At 36.1% G+C, this 12,204-nt stretch overlaps 1 protein-coding gene across 11 annotated transcripts in view; it reads left to right on the top strand.

Moving 5' to 3' along the window:
* Ahi1 (Abelson helper integration site 1) overlaps window positions 1-12,204 on the top strand; it is a 176,500-nt gene that overhangs the window by 58,289 nt on the left and 106,007 nt on the right. The gene's annotated exons all lie outside the window — the stretch shown is intronic.

Below are 12,204 nucleotides of genomic sequence, written 5' to 3'. Positions count from 1 at the left end.
TCTATGTTGGAATCACAGAAAGGTAGCTGTTACTTTCTTTGTAAGTAAACATAAATAAGCAAAATTCACCTAAAAATTATTGGAGAATATGTTAACTAAATTTAAGAGATAAATAACATATGTAGAAAATATGAATCTTTAATGTTTTGAGTTGAATATTGAATTTCTTTTTATGTTTTTTATTAAATCACATAGTAAGTTGAGTTTCCTAACATAAAAAGTGAGGCAAAAATTAAATTTCCGTGAAAACAAGATCTGGAATTAAATTCTAATGTCTGTTTCATCTCTAAAATTACACTATTCTATCATTTTGAGAATAGTAAGGAAATTAAAAGTTTGAGTGCATTTTTCAAGAGTAGACTGTCATTCTAAGAATTGTTTATATTTGTTAATTTGTATTCTGAAATTAGGATTTCACTCTTTATATTAAAACTGTCTTTCTCAAAATTACAATTTAATTTTCTTTATATATCCTTTTTTTTAATATTTATTTTTTATTTTTCGTTGAACACATCTTTATTTTATTTTTATGTAGTGCTGAGGATCGAACCCAGCTCCCTGCGTATGCCAGGCAAGCACGCTACCATTTGAGCCACATCCCCAGCCCCTTTATATATTCTTATATAAAAAAAGGTCTTGATTAGTCTTTTTGATTTTTTTAGAATATTATGTGTCACTATTTCATAAGCTAATATTTTTTTATACACTGTCGCGACCCCTCGCCAGCAAGGGAAAACACGACACAGGATTCTTCTTTCAGCAGTTTATTCAGGCCTTGTTTCATGTATCATCTTCTAGTGACCCCCCGCCGAGCGCCCAAGCATAGCCTAATAAAGCTTACTCAAGTCCAATCCAAGCCTGCCACGTGGGGTTTTCTCATAGGGTATTGAGGGACAGCACACCAACTCTCCCAAATAAGGAGTTGTTTACCAAGATCCACAACGGAGACCGCGCCATCTTCTAATGGCGGCAACGGTCTACAACACGGCTCACCACAGTTCCCCCTTATCTCTTAAAAAACAATGCAGGCGAAAGTAGAGGTCCTATCCCACTGTGCAAACATGGCTGCAATGTATGGCTCAGTCCCAAGGAGGCGCCTTCCCTAGATCTGACACCATATCAGCCGACGCCTTTTTTCGTGGGACGGGGCGTGGACGCCAAACCCGTATGCAATAGGACATGCTTCCCTTGAGGTCCGGAGATCGGATCACTCAAGTGCAGTGCCTTGCCTCGCATCCTGCATCGTGATGACGGTGAAAAAGAAAGGGGATTTTACAAGTAGCCGGTCAGTGACTATGAGGTTGGAAGTGGCAACACCATCCCTCAGCCCTTGAGAAAACAAAGGGTCCAAAGCATAAAGTGCAGCACCAGCATGGAAGCCCACCTGCGTGCAATGGCAACAAGGCCTGCAGAGTGCATGGGCCTTCCATAACTGGGAAAGCAGGAAGAGGAGGGCATGCCAATCCCAGTGCAATGTCAAAGATAACTTGGGGTGCAATGGCCAAAACCCAGGAAATTATTGCTTAAGTTGCGCAAGCCAAACTTGTGGAGAGATACCATTCTCTAGGGCTGCAAAAGCCTGGACGATCATAGCCTTTTCTTGGCTATGGCGAGCTCTTAGGCGACAGAAAAGCCACAGACAAAGGACAATCCCAAAACAACACATCGCTCCAAAAATGCCTACTCCCACCCATTCCTTAAAGAAAGAAAAAGCAGAAGACAGCCAATTCGTAAATTGGCCCAATGTCACAGGGTCCACACGAGTGTTGTTCAACATGGCAATTTGTGTCAGTTGGGTCTGGATCAACTTCTCTGCTTCCATGGACCAGTTTCCGGCCAGGTACTGTCCAATGATTTGAGAGGTATTTCTGGAATCATTAAATCTGAGAGATGTTATACATAGATGTGCACGATGATCAACACAACCCAAATGTACTAGGTCTGACAATTCCTCAATCTGAGCTTGGAGGAGATCCACCGTTTGATTAACGGCCAAAATTCCTGATAAAATATGTTGATTGATTTTACTTTGAGACTCTAAAATGCTGGAAGTTTGTTGGATGACCTGATTAACCGTGGGCGCAGTCTGCACTTGACTAGCCATGGCCACTCCAGCAGTGACCGCTGCAGCAGCAGACACTGGCGACCACTGTCACAATAGCTGCCGTGATTCCAAAATCCCTACGGCTCCTGAGCACCTCAATAATAGGGAAGGAGTCCGGATCCGCAGTAACCGGAATCGGGACGAAAGTCAGGACCTTCATAACAATTGCCGTGCTCCAGGATCCATTCCAACACTCAGACAAGACACATGTACAATTAGAACAGTCAATCATATCCGATTCTGTAGTATTGGTATCATTGATCAAAAGGAACAGAAACGGAGAATGAAGACAGACTGCTGCAGAGGGCAGTGTAGCATTGGACACCTGAGAATTGTATGAAATGTTTTTAAGCCTCCTACCATTATCAGTGTCCTGTACAGAGCCAGACACATTAAACAGCCAACTCTGGACTCCTCTCAATTGAGCCAGAGCAGAGACATCGGCTGTGGCCCCCTTTTCATTGGAAATCAACCATTGAAACCAGGACCAACCCGCTCCTATAGAGGAATTATTGTTGGAAGAATTATACAAGTACCTTTTGAGAGAGGGGGAAAGGGAAAAACCTTTGGCGACCTGATGTTTCTCCCAAGAGTGATCTTGACAAGGTGTAAATATAGGAGGGAAGCCATACTCAGGGGTGCAATAAGGAGAAGCCTTAAAATGAGTGGCATTAGAGGTCTCATTAGAAGGAGACAACGGAATTAACACCTGGGAAGTAATGGCCAAAGTGGTTATATTTAACTCAGATGTATTTGTCGGGACTCTTCTTGTCAGGCGTTCTGGAACCCACACCGGCTCCGTCCGGTCCCGGCCCCCGGCGGCGCTCTGCTTTCTCCGCAGCGTGAGCCCGCTCCGCAGCAGTGCAGGCAGGTCCTTCAGCCGCGGCCAGGGCTGGGTTCTCGCACGGCGGCTGCATCTTGACTGAGCCCACCGCCATCCTCATGCCCAGACCGCGGCCGCGGCCCCGCAGCTTCTCTCAAAAACATCTGCAAAGTGCTCTGCTTTACCTTAAGTCCTTTTGAACGTAGCAACCCATCTAGGGCCAACAAAATTGGGCTTGAAGAGGTAGCGCCCATAATGTTTTTAGAGCTATAAAGAAAGTGAAAGTACAAAAATCCCCGCTCTCTTCCTTTTACAGGGGAGCGTCCTTTTTCCCGCTCTCTCTATTTACAGAGAGAGCGCCCCGCTATTTGCTTGCGGATTCCCACTTTACCTGGGAACTTACCGGTGCACCACCCTGACTGCTGAAAGTTCTGGATCCTGGGTTCGAGGAATATAATTCCCCGTCCGGGCCACCAATTGTCGCGACCCCTCGCCGGCAAGGGAAAACACGACACAGGATTCTTCTTTCAGCAGTTTATTCAGGCCTTGTTTCATGTATCATCTTCTAGTGACCCCCCGCCGAGCGCCCAAGCATAGCCTAATAAAGCTTACTCAAGTCCAATCCAAGCCTGCCACGTGGGGTTTTCTCATAGGGTATTGAGGGACAGCACACCAACTCTCCCTAATAAGGAGTTGTTTACCAAGATCCACAGCGGAGACCGGCGCCATCTTCTAATGGCGGCAACGGTCTACAACACGGCTCACCACAATACACATATAATTACATAAGCACTATAAATATATAAATATGTATATAGCTACAACATTAATTAGTACTATTTGGACAGTAATTAAATGAGAAATTAAGTTTATTATGTTAATACATATTAAATTGATGAATTCTCTGATAAGTGCAAGTTATTAGATAATTAAATTATTTACCTGGAATTTTTTTACTATAGAGATATTATATGATGCCTTTCCCAGTGAATTATCTTCCAAAAAAATACATAAAATCAAGATTCTTCTTATTTTGAAAAACCTGATAGAAAAGAATTAAATTCCGCAACTCATATTCAGATTTATAATAAAACGCCATTACTAATGTCAAGCAACATAGTACCATTTACATTTACTAGCATGTTAGCAAAAAATAAACACTGCCTTATTATAGGAATGAACAATGAGTTTCTCATAATTATCCCATGGCCAAATCTGGCATCTAATTCTAACATATATCCTGAAGTAGTTTCTGTTTTCTTTTTCTTTTTTTTTTCTCTCAATCTTCACAATTACGAAGAGTTATACCTAAGTACTTTATAATTGGAACTGTTACACAGGAAATAGGCAGCACAGTTATTTCTTCAGACTCTTAAGAGATTTCACAATGGTCTTCATTCAGTTTCTAATTTGCTTTATAGGCTTTTGAAATTTTCACTACAAATGCAAGTTAAATTTATAATCTTTTTTTCTTCAAGCCAGTTTTTTTTTTGTCATTGACAGAAGGATTAGCCCAGGATAGTTAGGTTTGCCATTTTGTTTTTTAGACTATAGGTATTTTATTTAATAATTCCATTCTAGATGCACAGTGAGAAGAGCAAAATATTGTAGCATTACAGTAACATGAGGCTTGGGGCTCCTATTGTGTTTTTCAGTGATGTTACATAAAATTCTTGCCTTTCTGGACTTCCATACCCTTATCTATTAAAAGGTACTGCTAATACTAATAGCTGCCCTACCCAACAGAGTTATATATGAGAATATTATGAGACAGTGAGGGTAAAAGTGTTTTATAAACTCATAAGCACTATATAAAACAAATAGAAGATAAAATGAGTTGTTATCATGCCCATCCATTTGATGTTAAGGGAACTTATGCTTTAATATGTTGATAAGCATCTCCATATGGAATGGAATTTAAAAAGCTTTTTTCCAACTCTCCTTTACTCTATTGGTCAGCTTTTTCTTTTCATTTGTTAAAATATATGCCATTCCAGGTCAATTGTATTACAAAAATAAATGCATAAAGTTCTTTTAAAGACACTGTCTTACTATGGAAAAGAAAGGATTTCCATAGGCCTTTTAGAAATTAAGATACTCAAATGATAACACCTGAAATTACAGTTATTTTGTACAATATATTTAGAACAGTTTTTTGACACGTTAACATACCTTTACAGATTAAAATTCACAATGTTTTAACACATTTTCCCAACTCTTCACTGCCTATTTTTAAAAAGAGGAAGCTTAGGAAGAAGTAACCTCAAACCATCCAAGATTTAGCACAGTTCTTGTGAATGGTATAAATCTATAAGAAATGAAATAATATTTTAGGCTCTGAAATGTTTTACTCATTAAATACAGACCAGAATCATCAATTCAAATTGTTTTTTAATTTTTTTGAGAATTAAAATGTTTAATTGACCTATCATAGTTTTATCTTTTATTTCTTATTTTGCCCCAAATCTCTTGTCTGAAAATAGTTAACAAAATTTTTAATGGTATCATAGATGACGAACAGTTAAGTGATTTTTTAAATATTATTTATCAGCACTTCTGATAATCTTCAAAGGAAAAGGAGCAAGCTGGCAAGCTGATCGTTTTGTAAGTTAAATGAGCTATGAATGAGACCACAGTAGTAGCTAAATGTATCATCCATCTTTCAGTTCTAGCAAAATCTGTGAAGAGTCAGCAAGCCTCTTTCCCTGTGAAGCATATGTTCAGGCTGTGGTCTTTTGAGTCTTTCATTCTACTGACTTTTTGCTTTTTTTGGTAAGAAATATGATTTTTACTTTCAGAAGGCAGTTTTATTTGCCTGATGTTGAAAGAGTTAATCATCTAGTAATACAAAATTTAGTCACAGAGTACCACAAATAATGTACTTTTAGGATTCCCATAATAAAAAGGTACTAGTCGGAGAAACGGCTTCTATTTAATTAATTTATCAAGCTAGACTTCAGCAATTAATTTTTTATTATCAATATTTGTCTGCTTGAGTCTCTAGGATGCTATTCTACAATTAAGAATATTTATTGTACCTCCGTAGCACTTTTTATGTCTTACTACTATTTAAATTTTTACACTTAATTTTATCATCTAGATTCCATTATTAACCCCATTGCACAGGAGCCAGGGCCAATTCCATATTCTTGTTTGATACACTTAACTGGCTTATTGGTACATTCCCTGAAATACTAGCTTTTGAGTATCCAGTAAACAAACTTCATGCAATTCCTTGTGCATCTCTGTGGACAGTATTTTTTCTTGGTACTTTTTATTCTTTGTAGGAGGCAAAGATTTTGTTTGTTTTTTAATTACCTGTACTACTTCTAAATACTGGCATATAATTAATGTGCATGTACTGTTTTAAGTAAGATCAAATCTTAATTTGAGAAGTTTCTTAACATTTTAAAATCCTAGGTAATGAGCCTAATTTTTCACTAGGTGGCAGTGTCTCCTCTGAATAAGTATTAACTTGAATGCATTTTAATCATAGTGTCTTGGGCAAGATAAATCTTAATTGAGCATCTATTGTGTGCCCAGTTGAGCTGAGCTATGAAACCCAGGAATCAAGCTCAGATGACCATATTCTTTTCTAATCCTTTGTGCTTTTTAAGTAGTTGGTTAAACCTCTGGAAGACTTTAGTCAAACTAAAAGGCAATTCTTTATGCCATTGACATGGCTTTATTAATAGAATCCATATTTATCAGTGGTCACCTACCTTGTCATTTTTGTAGCTTTTTGGTTCATACTGTGGCACTATTTACCAGAGGTCAAGTAATATTACATTCCTATAAAATTTTTTAAATACGTGCACATCTCCTATGGCATTTATAACATCATGTATTTAACTTAGTACCTGCCATATTACTAACGTGCTGTAAATGTTCTCATTAAGAATTTCAAATCTTGTGCAAAGTCATTTCTCATTAAATTTTGTAAAAATACAGAATGAAGGTATCATCAGTTAGTAAGTTCAAAGCTTATAATAATAGTACTAGTTGCTAGTTGTAGAAGCTAACATTTATCAAGTATTTACTATGGGTCCACCACTCTTATGAGTATTTTCTCATACAGCCTTTGAGGTAGGTACCGTTATTGTCTACATTTTGTGCATAATTAAACTGAAACACAGGAAAAATTAAATAATTTTCCTAGGGTCACACAGTTGGTAGTACAGCTACTGTTTGATTCCAAGCTGTTAGGCTCCAGAGCCCATGCTTCTAATGCATTAAGCTGTCAAAACTAGTTAGTTTGCTTTTCTTCATCAGGAAGTAATTTAAATGAAAAAGATAGCTAAAGGGCTGAGATGTAATTTAGTGGTAGAGTGCTTATTTAGTAAGAAGGAGGCCCTGGGATTAGTCCCTAGGACCCAAAAAAGGGGGTGGGGACAGGCAGCTAAATATTCATATGATAAAATGTTTGTTTTGATATTTAGGAAAATCTCTTAAGATTAAAAGGAAGTTTATTTATTTAGTATTATTATTAATAGTTCACCTCTTTAAAAATTTGGGGTATAATAATTAAGATGCATCAAGTCCTCATATTCTCAACAAAGTGCATAATATAAATTTTCTTTTCATGTAGCATTGTTTTAATGCTTTCACAATATTTTTGCAATAAAATAATGTATACTTGAAATAAAGTTAATTTTTGGTTTTCTTGTAATAGTGATAATGATTGATTCAAAAGCAAACTTAGATTTTTAGTTCTCATACTTGGATGAAATTATGCCATAACAAATATAACAAATCATAGGACAGAGTTTTAAATATTTATTTTTAGCCTAGTAAGATGAAGTGAGAGATATAGATGCCACATTTTAAGAGATGCTGAAACTACTTCTTGGTTATATCCTAAAAAATGTATTTTAATATTCTTTACATCTTGAATACTTTGAAAGTTTATGCCATTCAAGGATTCAGAATATATGAAAAACTACTCAGTGACTTTAAGCATAAACCAGAGCACCAAATTCCTCATCCAGGCCTCTTTTTATGCTTACATTGGTGCTTCTTAAAGTGCACCAAAAAGGAAGAATTGTGCAATACAAAGTAAACAACATTGTCATAGGCAAGACTAAAGTAGAAGTCAGAACCACCAGGGTTCTAGACAAAATCCTGTCACTTTCTCTTTGGCCCTGGAAAGTAATTTAACATTTCTGTGTTGTTTTTTAACCTGTAAAATAAAAAACATAATACCTATTCTATTTTATCCCAATATTTTATCGAAGGGAAATTGTCAAGCAGGGCATGAAGTGTTGGTATTATTAGAGTTCATGGACCAGGCTCTAGTAGGGAAATCCAGGCTATTTTTCATAGCAATATACATGTCACACACTTTGAGTTTAATAGTTTAATGTGTGATTATTGATAATGGAATAGGAAACCAACAAAAGAATAGTATGTGCTGCAGGGGATATAGATAGGTTATCATATTATAGATAGGTTATCATAATTTAATGTGCTACTAATGAATTTGTCAAATGATGGTACAGTCTCCCATTTTTTATTATGAGACTCAGATCTACTACATATTCTTGTATAGCTTTTTAAACAAGTTATATTAGTAACACATACATTTTACTTGATATATCAAATTATGTCAAGGAAGGGCTGCGGATAAGGTCGTGAAAGAGTACTTGCGGAGTATATGCAAGGCTCTGGATTCAATCCCCTTTGACACAAACATAAATAAATAAACATTAAATTAATTACATCAGGGGAATATTGAATTACTAACAGGCCATGAAACATACCCAGGCTCCCAGAATTGAAGTGTTATTCAATAGAAACTGGATCTATCTACATAGTATCAAAAGATTATCTGAATTGGGAAAAGTATGACCAGGTAAAAAACAATAAAAAGCATAAGCTGTTGAAGCTTCTCTGCATAGAGCAAATGTTAAAGAAGGAGAAGTAGAATTCTGCCTTACTGGTAAAGGCTGGGAAGCTGCAAAATACCTGTTTACCATAATCATATTACTTCAAATGTGATAATTTATAAAGCATTTAGACATATAAGATGACTTTTGTAATAACAAGGTAAAATATTAATAACAAATCTTGAGCAAAGGAATTAAACACTGACCCAAAGGAAATCTTACTGTTAACATAGTGTACTAGAAATAATATATGATGATTTCTGTTTGAACTTTAAAGTCAATAGCATAAGTACACATAGATTTTAATAGCAAACCTTATATTTGCTTTAAATGCAAAGGGCAGTAGATTAAAATATTTTATTTCCTCCATTCTCCTATTTAGAGATAAAATCCTCCTGAAAAAACCATGTGTTTTTTCATTATTTTTTTAGTTGTTGATGGACCTTTATTTATGTTTTTTAATTTACATGAGGTGCTGAGAACCAGACCCAGTGCCTTACATATGTAAGGCAAGTGCTCTACCACTGAGCCACAATCCCAGCTCCCATGTTATTTTTTATAATTATTTAAGGCCAGAAAATGCATAAAAGCACTGAGATTATATAAATCAAAGAATTGTCAGTTATTTTAAGAATTTTTTTGGAGGTGAACTTAGAAGTGTTTTGATATATATAACATTCTTTAAGCAAAGAATTGCCACCCATGTACTCTCAGCACCTTTCCCTTCCTCTGCTATCCCACTTAGCACTTTACACTAAACTGTTCACTTCCAGAAGGCTGAAAACTCCAAGAAAGACTAGAATCTTTATATTCCCAGGGCCCACTCCAGTGCTTATAAATGATGACTCTCAAAAAATGATGAAAGAAAGAGGATGAGATTGTTAAAATCATGAATTTTAAACCTATCATATTAGGACAAATGTAAGTTTTAAACATGCAAATTTATATTAGCAAAAAGAAGAAAACTGAAGTAGAAAAATGCAGTTATTTCATTGCAATGTCATAGCCCAGCTATGACCTAAAAGTGTTTTAGAAACCACTGAAATATTAAAAGCATAGATCTTAAAGGAATACTTGGAGCCATCTATTATAACCTTTTTTTACAATGAAAGAATATACAGATAGGTGTACAATCAGAGATATGGAAAATTGTGCTCTATATGTGTAATATGAATTAAAATGCATTCTGCTGTCATGTATAACAAATTTAAAAAAGTATACAGGTGGATTGAGTGTGTATTTGTGGAGAGTAAGGGAAGGAAGAGCCCAAGAACTTGTAAGCAGCTTCCATTTCTAGGGTCTGATATACTGAGACTTTGTGAATCTTTTGCACATTTTTTTCCTCATTCTTTTTTCTGTTTTTAAAATTTTTTATTCTAATTTGTTATATATGACAGCAGAATGCATTACAATTCATATTACATATGTAAAGCATAATTTTGCATATCTCTGCTTGTACACAAAGTATATTCACATTATTCATGTCTGCTTCATACACGTACTTAGAGTAGTGATGTCCATCTCATTCCACCATCTTTCTTTTACCCCCTTTCCCCTTCCCTTCTCTCCCTCTCCTCCCTCCCCTTTGCCCTATCTAGAGTTTGTCTAATCTTTCCATTCTCCCCCTCCCAACCCCACTATGAATCAGTCTTTTTATATCAGAGAAAACATTTGGCATTTGTTTTTTGGGGATTAACTGACTTCACTTAGCATTATCTTCTCCACCTCCATCCATTTTCCTGCAATCGCCATGATTTTATTCTCTTTTATTGCTGAATAATATTCCATTGTGTATATATGCCACATTTTTCTTTATCCATTCATCTGCTGAAGGACATCTAGGTTGGTTCCACAGTTTAGCTGTTGTGAATTGTGCTGCAATAAACATTAATGTGGCTGTGTCCCTGGAGGATGCTGTTTTTAAGTCCTGTGTGTTTAGACTGAGGAGAGGGATAGCTGGGTAGAAAGGTGGTTCCGTTCCCAGTTTTCCAATGAATCTCTATACTGCTTTCCGTATTGACTGCACCAATTTGCAGTCCCACCAGCAATGTATGAATGGACCTTTTTCCCTACATCCTCGCAACACTTATTGTTGTTTGTATTCTTGATAGCTGCCATTCTGACTGGAATGAGATGAAATCTTAGAGTGATTTGCATTTCTCTAATTGCTAGAGATGTTGAACATTTTTTCATATATTTATTAATTGAGTGTATATACTCTTCTGAGAAGCATCTGTTAAGTCCTTTGCCCATTTATTGATTGGGTTTTTTTTTTTTTTTTTTTTGAGTTTAGCTTTGTGAGTTCTTTATAGACCCTAGAGATTAGTGCTCTATCTGATGTGTGAGGGGTAAAGATTTGCTCCCAAGATGTAGACTCTTTATTCACCTCACCAATTGTTTCTTTTGCTGAGAAGAAGCTTTTTGGTTTGAATCCATTCCATTTATTAATTCTTGATTTTAATTTTTGCACTATAGTAGTCTTGTTAAGGAAGTAGGAGCTTAATCCGATATGATGGATGTTTGGGCCTACTTTTTCTTCTATTAGGCACAGGGTCTCTGGTTTAGTTCCTAACTTTATCCACTTTGAGTTGTGCATCGTAAGAGAGAGGCTTCATTTCATTTTGTGGCATATGGATTTCCAGTTTTCCCAGCACTGTTTGTTGATGAGGCTATCTTTTCTCCAATGTACATTTTTGATGCCTTTGTCTAATATAAGATAACTGTAATTATGTGGGTTAGTCTCTGTGTCCTCTTTTATGTACAATTTGTCTACCAGTCTCTTTTGGTGCCAATACCACCAAAAGAGTTACTATTGCTCTGTAGTATAGTTTAAGGTCTGGAATAGTGATGCCACCTGCTTGACTCTTCCTGCTAAGGATTGCTTTAGCTACTCTGGGTCTCTTATTTTTTCAGATGAATTTCATGACTGCTTTTTCTATTTCTATGAGGAATATCATTGAGATTTTGATTGGAATTGCATTAATCTGTGTAATGCTTTTGGTAGTATGGTCAATTTGAAAATATTAATTCTGCATATCCAAGAACAAGGGAGATCTTTCCATCTTCTAAGGTCTTCTTTAATTTCTTTCTTTAGCATTCTGTAGTTTTCATTTTATAGAGAGTTATCTCACCTCTTTTGTTAGGTTGATTCCCAAGTATTTTATTTTATTTCATTTTTTGAGGCTATTGTAAATGGGGTAGTTTCCCCATTTCCCTTTCAGAGAATTTGTCACTGATATTCAGAAATGCCTTTGATTTATGGGTGTTGATTTTGTAACCTGCTACTTTCCTGAATTCATTTACTAGTTCTAGAAGTTTTCTGGTGGAATTTTTTGGGTCTTCTAGGTATAGAATCATATTGTCGGCAAATAGTGCTAATTTGAGTTCTTCTT

This window comes from Marmota monax, unplaced genomic scaffold (assembly GCF_021218885.2).
Source record: "Marmota monax isolate L192 unplaced genomic scaffold, Marmota_monax_Labrador192_F-V1.1 WCK01_AAM20220418_F8-fsc00030, whole genome shotgun sequence".
Classification (NCBI taxonomy): Eukaryota; Metazoa; Chordata; class Mammalia; order Rodentia; family Sciuridae; genus Marmota; species Marmota monax.
The sequence above is the reverse complement of the archived record's forward strand: the minus strand, read 5'-3'. Positions and strand labels throughout refer to the sequence as shown.